The 17,465-nt window shown below is 34.8% G+C and overlaps 1 protein-coding gene across 3 annotated transcripts in view; it reads left to right on the forward strand.

The window, feature by feature from the left end:
* The window catches only part of LOC109532942 (cytotoxic granule associated RNA binding protein TIA1), a 98,200-nt gene that overhangs the window by 27,252 nt on the left and 53,483 nt on the right, over positions 1-17,465 (forward strand). The window lies entirely within an intron of this gene.

Genomic DNA, 17,465 nt, shown 5'->3' on the forward strand with positions numbered 1-17,465 from the left:
AGTTCCTTATGGTGTCCAAATTATATTTTAATATGGTTGTTGATAATTAGATATGTAATAAAGAAGTCAATCAATGTATGCTTTATGCGGACGGGAGATTCGCGTTTAATCTGAAATACATATTCACCTCCAGGGAAAATGGCATTCATTTAATTCGCAGTATTACGTTTCTCTGCAGTACTTCAGATATGCCCGAGTTTTAATTAACGCATTTAGTTCCTGTTCAAGCATCAATTTGTCTTTGAAATCAAAGCACTGTGAATGTATCCAAATTTGAGATTTAAGAATTTACTGTCAAAGTGAAACGAGCGTTTCCGTTATTGCCATTTTACACGAGCGTTGAAGCACGTGAGCATTCATTTAACTCAACGGGCCACTTGAAAAGAAACGGCTCTAGTAGTTAAAAGTTTAATATACGGGTCACATAGGTCGTAAATTTTAAATCGAAGCGTTTTGAATCGGAAAATAATTCAGCAAATTGGCGACGTATCAGAAGTTTTGTTGCAGTGAGTTTCCAAATGAAAGTACCGTAATATGGGGGCACCATTACCCTCAGTATCACTGCCAAAGGCAACTGTTTTACAAATTATCTGATACAAACATTACATGATTACATGTAATTTTTGTGCCGCGGAACATTTGCACACACCCACCTTTTAAGCCTAATTCGCTCGTCACATATAGGGTTTACCGAAAATTAGTTATTTCGACGTCCATTCACTGTTATTAAGAATCATTTTCTGAGTCCCCCTTCGTTGGCCTAGTATCCATTAATCAAGTAAACAAAATGTTTAGTTATCGGTATCTAACATGTTTCTATTTTCGGCTAATCGTTTTTCCATAACCACCGTGTCCGTAATGTTTATTCACAAATCCAAAGTGCGTCTAAGTGTATGTAAAAGATAACACAGAATTATCACCTGCCAAGAAACATCATTTACTTACTTTATTGTGTATCAGACATTAACGATTTCATTTGAAAAAACGCTACCTATCAAATATATTCATTGAAAAAAAATTAATGTTCGTTCCATTTCATATTGTGAAATTATTTTGTTGTTTGGGTTATTCTGGGTTTGATTGGGTTGGCTTTGTTCTGTAATTGCACTAAATGTGTCTGCAACGGATGATAACTTTAATGTAAGCAGGCGCACTTGAAAAAAATATGATGCAATTTTTTATATTAAAGGTTTTGCACCATGAATTGTTGCAGGGGAGTAATGTATGCATAAATGAACTTTAAAACGCCTGAACTGCTCGTAATTTTGTACGCAAATTTTAAATGTAGCATTCGGTTAATATATACTTCTGATATATTTTAAAATAAAATTGACATTTAACATATAGCAACCATGGGGTGATATTTTGTGTCCTATGGAATTTTGGTGTGATAACTTTTAAGTTCTTACTCGAGGGAAACATAGGTTACGGGTTTCTTTCCTTTTCGTTCCGCAAATGTGTGATTTATGTCGCAGAGTCCGATTTCATGAAGACGATAGAATGGCTATGCTACATTTTGAACTTATATTTCTTCGAGATAATGGTGAAATAAGAACGGCACTATTTGCATTGTGGTTTCCAGTCTCGTACCGGAAAAAATCAATATTCTTTGAGCTTGATGTCGGATAATCGAAATGTCTTCTCCTGTTTCGTTACCGGTTCATTAGGTACAATTTAACATCAGGAGCAATTGATATATGTCGTTTCGCAAGCAACGGAAACTGAAACTCCAATTGCTGTACTTTCCGTCAAAATAAACGAACTTCAGCCTGGAAGAAACGTGTCCGGAATATCAAGTTTTTAAATGCTAATTACTGGGAAGAAGAATTTTTCTACCTGAGCGTAATATTAATTCTTTGCAGCGAAATTAAGTATTTGATTAAATTAAGCATAAACGTCCTGCAGTACTTTTAGAGCAGAGGCACCGTAAATATATAAAGAATTTAAATATTATGATAGAACGAATTTTTTTGACACTCATTTCAATTTTTGGGGTTTATGTGACTGTTCAATTAAAATCAATTTATTGTGCTTTAATTAACTGGAATGTTTCTCCAAAATTATCTATTCCAATTAGGCTCAGAAATGAAAAACACACCACCAGTCATACCAACACAGAAATTATTTCAATTATTCACGCAAATTAAGCTAAATATTATGATTTAGATGCAGGATCTTGTTTCGCATATATTCAGAAACGGGTTAATTTAGAGGTACACCTCATTACTTTAATTAATGTTTCATAAACAAAGCTTGTTATTGCTGCCTTGCGATAAATCCTGTTGTTGTTTATAGCGATCTGCTGAAGGGTTAAGTATAAATTGATGTGGAGACCTGTTTGGTTTCAATTTTTATTTTAGGCCTGCAGTATTTTTTTATATGTAAAATGCTAGTAATCTCAAGCCCTTTTACCCTATTATTCGCATTTCGATCTATGGTGCTTTAAATAAAATTATGTTTGCTGCTTGACAACATCAATTCCTCCAGGTTTTGTCATAAGCATTGTCGAACTTATGTCGTATTTTTGAATAAAACTCGTGCACATTTCATTAGTTTATTATGACAGTTTCGAAACTAAACAAAGTAAATTACATTGCGGGTCACAATGTTTACTTTGAATTACCGATCTAATTGAAATCATTCCGGAACAAACTTCCTAATAAATTTTTACCGGTGTATGCTCAGTTCACAATTCAAAATCAATTAAAATATAATATTGGCTGACTGTGGCCTTAGGCAGCTGAATTTAATTCGTACCTTGCGTTGAATACCAAATTCACATCGCTGAACTTAACTCAATATTCAATTTGGTGTTTTAAAATTTACCATTGCTCAAGGGAGTCAAAAATGCCGGATAAAAGTTTTAACTCCACAGTTTTAATGCCGGTCTACGAATGTGATACGTGCTGAAGGAAATAATCCTGGATGACGTGAAGATAATTAATTTTAACTGGAAAAAAATGAATGCATGAAACAAATTGTGATTTAAATTCCGACCACTAACCAGGAAGAAATTTTGGTAGATAATATTGCGAGCTTCAGGAAAACCTTATCACGTTTAGGCAGACATGAGCGGAATTTACCACCCAACACATTTGCGTCCGAAAAAGGAGATGTATAATGGGGGCTTTAAGAGGGTCAGACAACCGACGCCAAAAACCAGAAACAGTTATAAAACCCCCGTTTCTTTTCCTATCAGGATCTTTCAGACCTGTGGAGTGATTGTGGCGAAATCCTTAAGAAAAAACATGGGGTAACTTGACCGGGAGATTTATGAGATGGTCGTTCCATATATCTGAGCATTGGAAAAATTGATATTGACCAGCTTATAATGGAAAGTTGACAATGTATGGTCAATTTTCTACAGTTCCAATTGGGAACAAATCGCTTAGTTCCATATAAATATCATGCGATTTTCCACTTTCCGCTTGTGGGATTCTAATACAGGAATATCGCATATAGTTTCCAAGTCCATGATTTCTTTCTGTCATAATGTGATTCCGAAAGGTAATTGGATCTCCTAGCAAACGGTACATCAAATAAGCACCTTCTTATTATAAAGGAAAAATAAAAGCCCAGAAATTTCGTGTATTTGAATATAAATCAAATACTTTGATATTGCTGTAGCTGCCATGGTTTGCTATATTCGGAACAAAAAGGCAAAATTAATCATTAAGGTATTTCCGGATAAAGCAAAATGGAAACAAGCGTCTTTTGTGGCCTTCCAAAGGCATTTTGTTTCAGAAAACTTGAACCAAAATTACAGCAATTAGTAAGATACTATAGAAGTTTCACGGCTCAAAATGTTATCTTTTCATCAATTGCGTGATTGGAAAAGTTATTGACAACGAGGTATTGTGCGCAAGTGAGCATTAGCTCTACAACGTCAGATAATGATTTTATTACAAAAGAAGCTCTATTTGTAGTAACTAACAACAGTAGTAAAATTTACACTGTTGAAACGTCATTCATCTCGAGTCAATAACGTTTTCTTTTTTCCATGTATTGAATAAAATGTAAATTGTTTGCGTTTCTCTCACTATTATCGCCCTCTTCATTCATCAAAACATACGGATTCAAATCGCTTATTTATCCACCAACTCCAATTCTCCATTTTGATACCTCGCATTTTCTCAATTTAGTCAGCGAGGGTGCAGACAATATTTTCCTGATTGTAACTTTTCCCCTTTCGCTTTTTCATTCCGTCACCTCGTCATTAAATATTTTCAATAAAATCAGCACATTATTTAGCGTTTCCCTTCGTTAAAAATTTAAAGGATTCGGCATTCAGACCGCATGCTTTATTCCGAAATCTCCATGATTGACCAATAGGTTTTTACCAGCTTTTTATTTTTTTCGGGAATTGAACAGGGAATACGATATCTTTATACGTGGATGTCTATTAAAAAACGCAACTTTAACGGAATGTGTCGGTTTATTTGTTCCCTTCATTCTGGAAGAAATGTGGTTTCCTGTCGATAGAACTGTACTTGTGATGAGGAAACTATTTTTAGGATTTAAGAATGAAATCTTTTAACAGAAATTGCTTAACAATCATTTCCACCACAGTGAAATAATCCATTTCGATTAAAACGAAGGCAATAAATGCTCGAAGTGATAACCGATTAAATCAGAAGAACTAATGTTGTCAACGATAGGGTGTTGAGTTGGTCGGAAGTTATTGCTTTACCGGATTAATAAGGTTATTAGTGTTTCCGACAAAGCCTTGTTTCCGACAACCTTCACTTAATAAAGGGTCCCGTGTTTCTACGCGTTATCAGACTTTGGGGATAATTTCGCGTAATTATTATTTAATTTAGGGTAAATGCTGTCAGATAATTGACGAATTTTCGGCATAGCGTTATTGGAAAATAGACCCGGATTTATCGGCGATCGACCACATTTTGAATTAATGCAATGCAGTGTCTTTTGTGTGTGCTTCGAAGATATTTATCTTCATGAATGTTATCATCTTCTGCGTCTGCTCTGGACAGCAGCTTGGCTCGACTCACGCGTCGCCACTGCTGGAAACATTGCCACTCCCACTTGAGATAACGGTTATGAATAAATGATTATAGACCTGTCCAGGATTCTGCTAAAATAAACTTCATCTTTGTGCCGTTCGATTAATGTAATATAGTTAAATCCTCAGAGGTTGTGTATGCAATATGCTGCAATACAAATGTTTATCCATTTTCCCTGAATCCTCATGTCAACAATTCCGGCTCCCCCGGCTGAAGTTCAAATATGGACAAGCTAGTTAAAAATAACACAGTTTTCCTGGCTTGTCGCGCTTATTACGTCCGGTATCACCTCCCCATAGGTTAAAATTGCTTCCATTGTTGACAATAAAGTAAAATATCGTTCTACCGCATTGATATCTTGGGAGAGATCTGAAAACCGTTTGAACATAAATACATAATATTGCTGCAAGCTGATTTAGGTTAGTCATGCAAATATTATCCGAATACAGATAATAGATTAGCGATATTTATTAGGCCTCAATTTGTATGATGGTATAAACACCTCCCGAAAATTTTGCATTCAGTATTTATATGGCAAATAGGAGATCTGTTGACTTTGTTTTAATTACCTGTATATATCTCAGTTTATTAACAGAAAACTGCGTAATTGTTTAGTTCCTATATCATATTTATCCTCATATAGCATATAGAACTCCATAACCCCATTGTTTGTTTTCATTTTCGTAATTATCCTGGCGCAATTATTTGGAAATTAACATAATTTACCAGCGAAAGGTTCAAAACGTGTGTATATTTTTAAAGTTAACATGAATTTATATTGTAGAAGGCTGATAATTTGAGTGAAAATTCGGCGAACTGCAATAGATGTTAATAATTCGGAATGGTGATCACATCAAATTAAAGGCAACATTTATCTGCTTTAGGTTGTCACGGTATGGTGATAAATTGGCGGAATGTTTAACCGGTTAATTCACGTATTGTGACCCCTTTGATAGCGGATAATAAAATCTGTCACATCATAGATGATTATAGATGTCGATGCACAAATCCTGCAACACGGCTTTATTGGTAAATAATGTCAAATAGTTAACCCAGAATGCAAATATTGGGTATGGAATTTATGCCTCTGACATGCCGCATATGCTTAAAAATGTCAACAGTTTGCAAATATGGCATATCGATATATTGGATCGTTAATCCTATAACCATTTGAATTTTGGATAAATTGTGCTTGTCAGGATATATTACACGGTTTTGCAGTTGCTACGCTTTACAATATATACCTATTAAGTGCATTGCATGTAAATAGCATAGAGAATTTCTATGGAAATTCTATGCAATTTGCCAATATATGTTTCAAATATTTTCGGGGATATAAAGGACAAATATATGGTGCGATTGAGTACGAACTAATAGATAATAAACATAACAATCTTTTATGCAGTATGTCCCAACATGGTAAGCTTTTGGGAGTCTCCATAAACGCTAAACCACAAAAGTGAAAGAAATCTCTCCGTTCGTCTCCGAAAAGAGTTATCCACTTCTGTTTCACTATGTAAGTGATCTTCCACGAATCTCAAAAGGAGTTATGCCAATTTAAGAATCATCCCATATTCATTTCTAATGATTACTTGAACAAACGTCCTATAGAAAAAGTTGAGGTCGAAAACAGTATCGACTTAGAACAAAATAAATTGGATACATTTTTAAAAAATGCGGGTTTTTGAGACGTTTACCTGAAACCGGCCCCAAAAGTCGCTTCATTAAGCCTCTCTAAATTTGTTTCGTTTAACAACTGAAAACTACCTTAACTTAAAGCGTCGTTAATGTATGGCACACTAAACTGAATGGCTAATTAATTAATTTTCTTCTTATATACCTGTCTACAGTAGCCTGATAATCAATGTATGATATTAAAATTTCGCTTTCTGGGTCAGAACTACTCGAACTTCCTCACTCGTGTTGCTATGACCCAATCGAATTTTCAATTCTCTATTCAACAATGCCAAAGCGAATTCTGTGGCTCAATTGGTGTTTGAGAAACTTGAGGAAAAAGCAGTGTCATGTTTGAGTCGATTTTGCAACTGAAGAAAAAAACACGCAAATCTAAAACTTCTTGAAATAGAATTCTTGAGTCGATGCTTCACTTTCTGAAAAGGCCATTTACTTTCCTCTGGAATGATGAAAAAATGGGCATTATTGCTCATTTTCTTTCCGAGAAATCACCAAAGATGGGACGAAAAACAAGAAATTTTGGTATAATCTAGCACCTAAGTGTCTGATATTCAAATTTCGCTTTCTGGGTCAAAACAACTCGAATTTCTTCACTCATGTTGTTATGACTGAATCGAATGAATCACTTCTATTGATTACAATGTATGTAATGTTGAATGTACGTCCTGTAGAAGAAGTTGCGGCTTTAATATTTAGTATGGCCTGTTAAAGATATTTTTTGAGAAATCTCCCCCCGGTTCTCTTTTAGTGTCGTTTAACAACGTTTTAATTTTTTTTAACTTAGAGCATCGTCAGTTTATGGTGCATTAAAAACAGCGTGTAATCTGAAACTGTTTGTAGGATTTTTAAAGTAGGATTGGGGTTTACAAGGCATGGGACTTCCACATTGAATCCGAGCGTTAAATTATTTAAAAGCGTTAACACTATTGCATTTTGCTTAGATGCGTATACGGTTACAAAAATATGTTAATTTCAAAGCTCGAGATGGAGGTATTTCAAGAGTTGCGAGAGTTGTGTTATATAACGTCGTGAAATTGCCGCGACGTAGTATACTGCACAAAGTTAATGCATCTCATTTAGTAGGTATACGTGTTGCAGAAATATTAACGAGTCTGTATGCATGCTATACGAAGTTTTAACCGTAAATTAAATATGCTGCCTAAATTATTTATTATTAAAAAAGTTTTTGTTGCGATACCTTCAACAGCCAAGGAATGAAAATTGCCATAAAGAACAACTGTGAAATATATGAGTTTGAATATTCGCTACAAACGTTCTTCCACCGTACCTATAACATTTAAGCTACTTTGCGACCATAATTAATGGATCGGGGTTCGATGGTTCCTACCTCGGGCCAAATGGTTTGTCAAATCGAATTCTTTTGTTATTAATTTATTTAAATGCGGAGGTGAACCACAATTGTATAAAGTTGAAACAATGGCATTGTTCCAAAGCAGACAGTGATTGTGCTTGATTAATACCTATTTATTCATATTGTAAAGGCTAGTTTAAAAGAGCAATACTCAATTGTCATTGTCCTATGGCTTATTTAGTATGTGTAACGTTTTCGGTGCAATTCAGCAAGTTTTGCACATGGGGTGGTAAATAAAATATGACAGTGTTCGAGATATCTATGCATATGAGAAACTGCATCGATAGTTATATAATGCCAGAAAAGTATCTGCATTGTTGATGCAATAAACAAAATATTTCGCAAGCCGATGTATCGAATGATCTGATATTTCGTTTGAAAAATTGTACAAATGTGGTTTACGCCACATAAAAGCACATGCCGAAACATATATCGTTAGAACACTGCGATTTCATTTGTTAAAAAATGCTTCATCCATATGCGAGCACAAAATATGAGAGATACTTTTCATTTAATACCAAGTGTGCATTTGTTTCGAAATGAACTTGATAAAATTCCTATTTTCGCAATGAAGGTACTAAATTTACATTGAAAGATTATAAATCGATTTGCCACTTTTTCTAGGAAAATTTTTAAGTGATGGTAATTTGATTTTGTCCTTAATTAGTGAAATTCTCCCGCCTAGTAGATTTTTTTTAATGAGAAACAACAAGAAAATATCAAGTCTGTAAATGTTTTTAAAACATGTATATTCAGACAGTGGAAGTATAATGGCACTGATTTGCATATATTGCTCGTTACCAAACTTCGTTCCGGGTATCTAGTTATCGGAATTGTAAGTTTTAGCATTTTACGTTGAGCGAACTTCTGCGAAATGCGGTCCCTATACAGAGACACAAAAGATATAAATCCATATCTCTGGTTTAACACTTTAAGGCATGTACGATTTGTAATTGCATTTGCATAAAAATGACATATATTATTTATGTCCCCATTGTGAAATGGATCCTAGCCATATAGGTATTAACGTGTCTTTGTTTTCGAGAAAATTATTGTGTTTTTAATGGGATTTATTTATGAACAAACAAATTTTTCTCCCATCTCCAGCATTTTATTTTATTCTGCAGCGAACATGTTTTTAAAAGAGTTTTTCACTTTACTCTGCTAATTGATCTTCAGTGAAAACTGACGAATAAAGATGTTTCCATTTCAAGTTCAACTAATGATCAATAAACTGCGCTCATAAAAACTTCCAATTATTTTTGCAGCATTCCTCACATAATTGAGCACCAGGTAAACTAATAAGGGTTTTTAATTGGTTATTTATTAAGCAGGAATTATCCGAGTTGAGATTCAATGTTCGAGATCGGTTGCAGAGCCTGCAGCATGGGGCGAAATAGAGATAACCATGTTGGCTGAATTTATTTAAGAGAATCAAGGCCCACTTGCAACTAAAATGCGAACAGGGACACTTAACAGAACATGCCAGAGAGCATGCAGTAACATGAAAATTGCTGCTTTAATTTTTGACAATTGCGTCTCTGTGCTTAGGTGACATTGTCCTTTCTGCTACTGAAAAAAACATGAATAACAAATGTGATAATATATTTTCCGTGAAAGTGCTGACATGAAAGTAAATGGACGTAAAATTCCTAATTTGAATTGTTGAAGAAACAAAGACAAAGTAAATAAAGATATGCAAGCTAAATTGCACGACGCCTTCAGGCTGGAATAACTACGGTGGCTTATTTCGCTGCTACACGGGGCTAAATTAAAAATTAAAAGCACATTTCTCGCATTGTTTAAACCATTGTATTACTACTTTCCGCAACGAAATTGTCTTGATATCGCGTTGTTCGAAGGCCCGACTTTACTAGCATGGGTTTAATTGTTCTATGGTCTTTACACATATATCCATGCTTTGCTCCATTTACTACGCATTCCTTTTTATATAGAATTAGAATTATCTCAAAGTCCCCTGAATTCGAGAGCAGTTTCAATTGTTTTTCTCACTTTCTTAAACATAAAGCTTTAAATCTAAAGAATCTAACGGGTTAGTCAATTCGAGGTCCGAAACGTTCTTGTTTTAGTTGAAGGTTTGCCATTTTGGCATATGGATCGTTTAACTGTCAAAGAACTAGTAAAAATTATTAAATGTTACTATAAAAATGGTGATTCTGCTGTATCAACGTTTAGGGCTTTACGAGCAGATTATGGTCGACATAATCGACCCACAGATCAAACAGTTTCGAAAACAGTGGAAAAATTTGAATAGACTGGATCGGTTACTGATATTGTATCATCACAACATTCATTCAGATGAAAATATCGCTGTTTTGGTCAAAGTGTGGAGGAAGACTCGAATTCGTGGATTCCCCGACGTGCTCAACATTTAGGTTTGTCTTACGGCTCATTCTGGCGAATTTTGCAATTGGATTTGAAGGTCCATCCGTACAAAGTCCAACTGACGTAAGAACTTAAGCCTCAAGACTATGGACAACGCAGAACACACGCAAAGTGGGTCATTAAACAACAAGCCGTTGATGATGATTTTTCGAACCGAATTTTCTACAGGGATGAGCCTCATTTTTTGCTCGGTGGTTACGTGAATAAACAGAACAGCCGTATATCGGGCTCTCAAAATCCTCAGGTAATCGCAGAAAGGCCTTTGCATCCTGAAAAAGTGACCGTATGGTGTGCATTATGGTCCGGCGGTGTTATTGGCCCTCATTTTTTTGAAAACGATCAAGAAAGATTCTGAGCGCTATGGACGCATGTTAACCGATTATTTTTCGAGAGAACTTGAAGATTATGATCTGGAAGTCATGTGGTTCCAGCAGGATGGGGTAACGAGTCACACAACACTGCCAGTTAGAGCCCTATTGCAAGAGAAATTTCCAGGACGCGTAATTTTGAGATTGAGTGATGTCAATTGGCCCGCAAGATACTGCTACTTAGCACCGTTAGATTTCTTTTTGTGAGGCTATGCGAAAGATCGTGTTGACGCCAACAATCCTCAAACTCTTGAGCAACTGAAAGCGAATATCCGTGAAGTTATGACCGATATATTGCCGGTAATGTGCCGAAAAGTCATTCAAAATTAGCTCAAAAGGATTGAGGCCTGTAGTACTGTTTTTCACGTATAATGGCAAGGTTGGCAATGGCAAATTTTTGCCTCCATCTGAATATTTTGTGTGTTTTTTTACTTTCTCAAGCATAAAATGGATAACCCTGTACTACGGTCTAAAGACCATCCGGGTCAATTAAGTAATTAACAAAGAAATTGCTCGCTGATAAAAACATTGAATAAATTACTTAATCTCTGGTATACTTCCCTGATAAAAGAAAAAAACTAACACCAAAGTCGATAAGAAAGAAGCCCTTCGTTATGGGGACAAAAGAGTTTACCAACATCATAGACGTCCGCGTTGGAAAAGAGGAATCGCTCATCTTACCCTTTGAATATAAAAATCCATTATTATACTCCCTTGAAACAAAGGCAAGGGTAAACGGTAGATATTTTGGCTTAAAAAGTGTGGTAATAAAAAGTAACGACCCTAATTTAAACGACTTTTCTTTTAAACCACTTAGGGGGCATTAGAGACCGGCGGTATTGTTCAGGGATATCTTGATATGTGGAATATTATTATATTTTACAAGCACAAAATGGCCAAAGCACATTATGACCCGAAAGTAAATTATAATGCTTTTGAAAACCTACTCCTACACATATCAGCCATGGAATAAAATTAGTATAAAGTAGCAGCGACCACCTGGAAGTGAAATTTCGGCCATAAAAGAGTATACAGGGTGATTCAAAATTGGCGTCATTCCTCTGGAGGTGTTGTCTGGGGGTATTTTAGGAGAACAGAAAAAATAGTAAAAAAATTTATAGTTATGAAAAACTGAGCATTTTTCAATTTCAATAGTGATGGCAACAATGTTTTTCAAGGCAATCTGCCTAATTAATGTTATGTAAAACCCCAATCACTAAGTTTGGATTAGTATTCATTGTAAAAACCTGTTCCTTCGTAATTGTTAAAACCCCAACAACCATGCAAAAATAGAGAAAACGACAATAAAATAGATAAGGATAAACGGTAAATTTAACAGGATTCGTTCAACATAGGGATCTACTTTTTTCTAAATGGCAAATTGTCAACGAGAAATTGTTCTTTGTTGTCATCATAACCTCGAATTGATGTGTAAACAAAGAACATACCTACTTATCTGTCTTTAAGTTCAAACACCTTATTGTGCACTCCATAAAAGCAGCTTCTCGTATTCGGTTAATTAACTCCTGCTCAGTTTGTACCGGTGTTCAGTAAACCATTGGTTTAATGTGTCCTTGTGGTCAAGGGTGACATTCGATTTTCAACTGTTAATATCTCCTGGAAATTTTCGGAAAATAGTTTTGAAATATTTTTCTCGTACCCTACAAGTGAGCCCCTATTATTCCATTAATGGAAAGCCGCCAATTCTGAATCACCCTGTATAAAATTAAATTTTATATTCATTACAATGTATCTAACTGGAATTTAAGTTAGTATTGACACTAATCGTGATCACAGGATTAATTCATGTATTTTTGTCAACTCATGCTAAATAAACTCGTAAAATAATTTTTTCTGTGTCAATTGAAATTCTTCAAAAATACAAAAATAACCACTTAAAAGATGATAGGGTTTTATTCCAATTTTTTTTATATCAAAACGAGTTTGTTAACCAAGTCTTTGTTTAAAGCGAGCGTTATAATCAGCCTTTATATTCAAAGGGTAGGAACGATGCTATTTCACTATTAACTTAAATCCTGTTTGTAAACTTCTTTGTTGCAATAACGAGCGGCTTCTTATCGAACTTAAAGCTCGTTTTTTTGCTGGAAATGGTAGCGGAGGATTTCGCAATTTATTGGCCTAATTCACCGTCTAATATGGGTTGGCAATAGAGCTTCTTGATAACGAACCAGACACATTAAGAATACATTTAAAAATTGGTAATGCGTCTTTTTAATATACTGACAAAGTGTCACCCTCTTGGAAATTATTTAGACGTTTACACAGTATTTGGAGGTAACAAAATTGGCATTGATTGATCAACCAAGAGTAAAATTAAACCGTCTCATTTTTTAGTGTGATTAAATTAGGGCCTCTTCTCATCGCCCTCTTGTTCTTTGCTATTCTTTCTTCATTCCCTCCACTTGGCTTTTGCATAATGTAGGTTTATCCCCGAACTTTCCCGATATTAACATTAAAATGTACGCGCTGGCAAATCAGGAACGGAATTGTGCTTTAAATTTAAATTAAATGTTGCCTAAACGATTTTTTACAATTATTGTCCCTATATTTGAATTTCAAACGAAGTTTTTATCCATTTTACGTTAAGCGCCGATTTCCTTCTACATAAAATGAGGGACGCCATTTCGCGAAAGTTCTCATTCAGTTTTCCTTAAGTTTTAATTGCGGTTTAATTTAGTAATCACCGTATTGCTATCTGCGAAAGCTAGATGAAGATGTACGTCGTTTACAGAAATCCGATTACTAGCATAAATAGTTTCGTGTCTTTTCTGATAATCAGTATTTGCTGACATTAAACTGCCCAATGTGTCCTCAGGGAGCATGAACTGTAAACTAGGAATGCCATTTGAGAAATTTAGGCTGAAACTATCCTCAATATATTATGTGTTTCTAATTTATCCACTTGGTTATTATGTTCTCTCGTGCCTTCCACGGTCCTAGTTGCGTTGCTAATTGTACATAACAATAAATCGGTTAAACGTTAATTGTTCACCCTTCTACATAAGCCATTGTCGCATTAAAAGTTTGCGTCGTGTCGGATTAAACAATGTAAAAAATTTACGACTCCTATTAATTTATAATTTAAGAGAGCATAAAGCTGGAGCAAGCTGGTCTCCCAATTAAGGTCTTAGACGAGCGAACATTTTTAAGCCTTATCCTTTGGTGTACCTTTTCTCTTCGTATAAAAATGGGAAAACTACAAATCCTTTGTTTCGCCATTTTACTTGAGTCTTTAGAGTTTGGTGGAATTAATAATGAAAATGTCGTCAAAATATTCTAGATAAGGCTAAACGTTTCAAAGGAATCGGTTGTTAGCAGAGTTAAAGGCATTAAGAGAGTTGCCTAAAAAAAACTAAAAGATTTTTGCGGATTTTAATCTTAAAGTTTCATTCACCGTTTAGAACGCACTTTAGTTTGGGATGTATACACTCTGTTTCGTTTTTCTTTGTTCAGGGTGTGTCTAAAAACGGTGTCTTTAGTGATATATACCCAACACTTCCAGTTAATTTATCCGCTTTTCTTGTAAATTACTATAACATTTTTTAAAACTTTTTAGTGAGGTATGTTTGTTTAAGTCCGTATTTAATATCCGAGGTGCAAATACCCAAATTAGCCGCTCAGGTTAACAACTCGTATAAGCCACAGAATATCTTTCGCCAAAATTTAATTTAAAAATCAGTTTCTTACTCCCCAGGGTAGATGTTTTAATGTTAATCAATATCTAGAAACTTAAGGGGGAATCCACATTATGCAAAACCAACTGGCGAGAATGAAGAAAGAATAGCAAAGAACAAGAGGGCGATGAGACCAGAACCTAATTTAATAAGGCTAAAACAGGCGACAGTTCAATTTTACTTTTGGTTGGGCATTAATTTTTAAGACTGCTCCACAGTCTCTCTGTATTAAAAGTTTTTACCTTGCGAGATTACAGCAAGGTAAAAAAGTTACATCCCCTATTAATTTATAATTTAGACCGCAACACGGGAGCTCCTTGCTAGTTTAGTTAGAGTCTTAGGCAAAATGGTTTTTTATGGGATATCTTCCTGTTTACTTCGCCATGTATTTTAAATTAGTTTGGGATTTAACAAGAATTTTGGGTAGGGGTTACTGATTGTCTTCGCAACTTTTCAGTGGCCAAAACGTTTCGCTTTTCAGCTTCAAAAAAGTGCTACTTAGGCTTTATAATATCATACGATTTTCACGCCCTTGAATTGTGTGCAAACATTGTCGATTCGTATTTATTTACGGGTGTTAGAGAAGACTAATTCACATTACCAACAGATAAACTGAAAAATGTCTCATTATTTTCGAATCTCCTGTAACAATTTTTCCTTATTAGCCGTTTAACCAACTAAAACAAAGTTGATTTACAGGAAATGGCTGCATATTTGCGTATTTGAAATTTATCTCAATAACAAACAAGGTTTAACGGTTCAATTTACTGGTATCATAAATAACGCGATAAAATAATATGTTGCGAAAATATATTTTATTAACACAAATGCGTCCCGATTTCATACTGTTTCAGGGTGTTTTAGCGTTGGAACTGTTCGATTTACAACATAAGAAATGGCAAGTAAAAGTTGCGTGACTTTTAATTGTAATTCATCATAATTAATGCTTTGCGTAGTGTATGTAGCAATATTACAGCAAACTGCTGCTCCAAGGGAGCAGAATCGAACTCACCCTAATCCTGAAATATTTTAAGCTACACAGAGTTGACTGTTGCTCGGCAAAGTGTGCATTATGTAACGATTTATTATGTGAAATAAAAATCCGACTGTGCTCTTTCATATTTGAATATCATGAGACGAATAAAAAACAAGCTTCCTCCTAGCGAAGGAAAACATATTTTTTCGTTAATGTGCGTAAAGTATGTTTATCTTTACGGCTTTATAAAACATTTCAGAGAAATTCAATTTTAAGGTAACATGGCACCTTCTCCCTGTGATAAATTTTACTTCTTACATATATGCTTTTAAGTTACCCGCCTGCTTTACAAGAGGTTATATTGCGTTTTACCATGGCGGAAAGGAGTTTATAACATTCAGTGGAAAGCATATTATAGTAATGTGTATTTTAGACTTGCAGTAAATTTTAATACTAAATGTATCAGCCATGTGTTAAAAGGGTGGACCAACTATTCTATTTTTGGCATCACAACATGTAGACAAACATAAATTTACCTGTTTTATATTTTTGGCATCATTACTTTCAATACTACGATCAGTTCGCACTAGAAGCACTTCCCCTAAAACTGAAACATAATTCTTTAATAGTTGCCGCTTGTGAAACTTCCAAGGATCCACAAGTTCCTAAACAGATCAATTTTACAGGAATTCGATATCTGCTCTTTGATGATATTTATTATCTCTGTAACAAGTTGAGAAACTTTAAACCTCTTAAATTCTTTCTTTAAACTTTAAAAAGTGCGCGTTCTCTCGCGGCATTGCTTTGAAATGGTTTATAGAAAGTTTCCAGATCTAGTAGAAAATTGTATTTGAGTTATTTTAACGTTGAAGCGGCCACATTCAGCAGCGTTTCTTTGTTTTGCATCGTTTTCCACTCCCGATTTCTCTACGGTTTCCACAAAACAAATTCAAATCTGTTGGTGTATTTCAGTTTATATGGCAAAATATATTGTTAGTAAAAGCATTTGAGAATCTAAATAGTTTGTTGATAAAGGGTTAAATCGATTAAACGGTTTTGCGGCAATTGACATTAAATTATTTGTCTCTTTTTCAGCTGGACATTAAATTTTTTACGGTGTAATTTGTCAGTGAATTAGTGTTGATACAAAAAGGCTGGGCGAATAAAAGTAACTGAATCGATATCCGCAGTAAGATATCTGCAGTAATACAGAACAAAGCAGGGTGTATTATCGCAGTGTTAGTTTCAGCTGTGATCCAAAAAGAGAATTATTACATGTGCTCTTTATAGACTTTGACAGTCGGCTAATCTATTTCAGATTTTGATGTATAGCGGCTTAATTTACTACATCCCGCTGGTTCGTTCATGACGAAGTGAGCTTACAATAAAGACCTTATACACTATCGAGAAATTGATGGGTGTCAAACCATCACTGGATACTTCGGCCCATTATTCTGATCTTCTTATTTATGAGCTGCTTGATATGGATTAAACTGTTAAAAATGAAAAATAGCGGATTAGTTTTGACGGCGACTGCCCTTTGAGCGACAATTCCTGTCTTTAATCTAAAGATACTAAAAATATCCCTTGTAAAGGAAACCACATACTTAAAGAACCATTGTTTGCAGTTTATCTGAGAAGGGAAACATATTTAAATTGCCAAAGAAATTGGAAACTTCAGAAAGTTATCCGTACCTTTTGCAAGTTTGCCGTTGCTATATTCTCCCTTTGTTTCGTTGACAAATTTAACAGTATCTCTAACGCGACGCTCTTAAAAGCACCAACACAAGTCAAATACAATATCTCATTAAAACTTCCTGCTGTTAAAATATTTTATCTGCCCTTTTTCACAGATTGTTTAGATTTACTTGTGAGGTGAAGCTTTTCTTCTTGTCACAATGATGAGAATAAACGTATATTTGAAATTTT

Source organism: Dendroctonus ponderosae, unplaced genomic scaffold (assembly GCF_020466585.1).
Source record: "Dendroctonus ponderosae isolate FM_Combo_2020 unplaced genomic scaffold, Dpon_F_20191213v2 Dpon_F_20191213_1, whole genome shotgun sequence".
Lineage (NCBI taxonomy): Eukaryota > Metazoa > Arthropoda > Insecta > Coleoptera > Curculionidae > Dendroctonus > Dendroctonus ponderosae.